This window comes from Silene latifolia, chromosome 10 (genome assembly GCF_048544455.1).
Source record: "Silene latifolia isolate original U9 population chromosome 10, ASM4854445v1, whole genome shotgun sequence".
NCBI classification, from domain to species: domain Eukaryota; kingdom Viridiplantae; phylum Streptophyta; class Magnoliopsida; order Caryophyllales; family Caryophyllaceae; genus Silene; species Silene latifolia.
In genome coordinates this window covers 88,183,719-88,185,808 of record NC_133535.1, presented here as the reverse complement: position 1 = coordinate 88,185,808, position 2,090 = coordinate 88,183,719, and the positions used below count along the sequence as shown (strand labels likewise).

Genomic DNA, 2,090 nt, shown 5'->3' with positions numbered 1-2,090 from the left:
ACCCTGACATCTCAGGGTGCTTTCTTGATGCTCAACTGCTTAAGAAATTTGAACTCTCCAGAGACATCCTTTATCGAGAGCCTTCGTGAGTATCCGTTACTGAAAACAAGCGCTGGTTTCGTATGTTCCCCGTCTTCAGTCCTGTATGAACCAACGTGGACAACAACTCACTGAGACGTCCAAATATGGAAAAGAACAACAAATGACCGGGACAGAGAGAGTATTTAATACTCCGTATAATAGTGCAAAGAAGATGATAGTAAGAATGTTTAACCTTTAACAATGTTTGTCAAACTAGAGCCACAATACAATTGTTTACGAGGAACTCCCTCAAGTGTTCTGACCGGGATGTCGACTGGTATTTGGCTGGTCTGCCAATCTGCAAAAACCTGATAAAATAAAATAAAATAAAGTAAAACAATGAGCAAAAAAATTGAAGCTTCTCCTTGACAACATAATAATGAGTTCTGGTGATGAACCTCATTTGCCTGAAAATGAGTCGCATTCAGCGGAAAGTTCCCTTTCAATGCTGTTTTGCATGGAATCTGTGGTCACAAGCGTAATGTTGCGATACAGAGATATGTTAAACCAACAATTTTCTTTGAAGTAAAAACGGGTGCACTCATATATCTTACCATGATTGTTCCGGGAACTGTTTTAGATCCTTTTACACAATTAGTGCTTGGAGACTTATTTGCCGAGGTCTCTCTAGGTTTTGTGACATCTGAAACATAACCATTACTCTTTTCGACATCAGAACTTAAGAGGGAAGTAAATATTTAATAAGAGTATTATTTAATATTTAATATTTTTGCCAATCGACTATAATGTAAATACTCCCTCATTCCTTTTTAGGTAAGTCGGGTTTTCTTCCCTCTTTCCTTTCTTGGTAGCTTTTGTGTGGTCCAAATTTAATTATATGTGGGGTAGAGTGGAATAGAGTGTTTTATGTGGTTCAAAATCATTTTCTTAATTCTTGTACAAAATAGAAGGGGAAGGAAATGAGTGAATAGGAGGGAGTATTAAATAATAAACACCCTATGATATTCTTGTGTACAGCGTGTGATACATAAGTGAACTCACGGGACTCAAAAATATAGGTGAACTCACCGGATCTTGCCTCTCTCTCTCTCTCTCTCTCTCTCTCTCTCTCTCTCGAGAGAGAGAGAGAGAGAGAGAGAGAGAGAGAGAGAGAGAGAGAGAGAGAGAAAGAGAGAGAGAAAGAGAGAGAGAGAGAAGGGATCAAGTGAGTCCACTATATGTATTTGAGTCCATAAGTTCTATTAAGGGCCCTTGAATGGTGAAAATGGATGGCCAAGATCAACCTCCAAAAAGTGTGTTTATGGACTAATATCACTCATTCTCTCCTCCCTCACTAATCCTTCTAATTGATAACTAATTCACTATAACTTCCTTTCCTCTCATCCACTTCTCTCACATATCACACAACTCATCATATCTCTCAAATCCCAAAAAATAAAAAACCCAAAAAATCCAAATAAATAAAAAACCCCAAAAACCCAAATAAATAAATAAAACCCAAAAAATCCAAATAAATCAAAAAACCCAAAAAATCCAAATAAATAAAAAAACCCAAATAAATCATTCATTCCTCTCTTCCTCATTCACCACCACCCACCACTATCCCACCCGACACCACCCACCTCCCACCGCCACCGCCACCCACCACCCACCTCCACCACCGCCGTTGGTAAATTCTACAAACTCGTTTTTTTTTTGTTTTTTTTTTTAGATTTTGTGTTAAATTTGTTGTTTGGGGTCGGTTTATTTTATTTGTTAATTTTTGTTGGTTTTTGTTGTTACTTATTCTTTTCAAATCTCTTCTTGTTATACGTTTTTTTTAAATTTCGGGTTTTAAATATCGTTTTTTTTGGTGATATACTTTTTTATTTTTACAAATGTCGTTTCTTTAAAATTCGTCTTGTTATATAAATTTTTCAGTTTTAGTATTTAAATTTAAATGTATATTAATTTATTTTTTTCTCAAATTTCAATGTTTATAACTCCAACCTCTTGTTTTATAAAATTATTTAAAATTATGTATAACTTCAATCAACATTATGTATAAC

The 2,090-nt window shown here is 35.2% G+C and overlaps 1 long non-coding RNA gene across 1 annotated transcript; it reads right to left on the bottom strand.

Moving 5' to 3' along the window:
- Positions 1 to 277: 277 nt before the first annotated feature.
- Positions 278 to 718, bottom strand: LOC141609056 (uncharacterized). Its single transcript, XR_012527174.1, has 3 exons — positions 636 to 718; positions 480 to 545; positions 278 to 389 (listed from the first exon to the last, which is right to left on the bottom strand). It is a non-coding gene; the product is annotated as an uncharacterized LOC141609056 (long non-coding RNA).
- Positions 719 to 2,090: the final 1,372 nt, after the last annotated feature.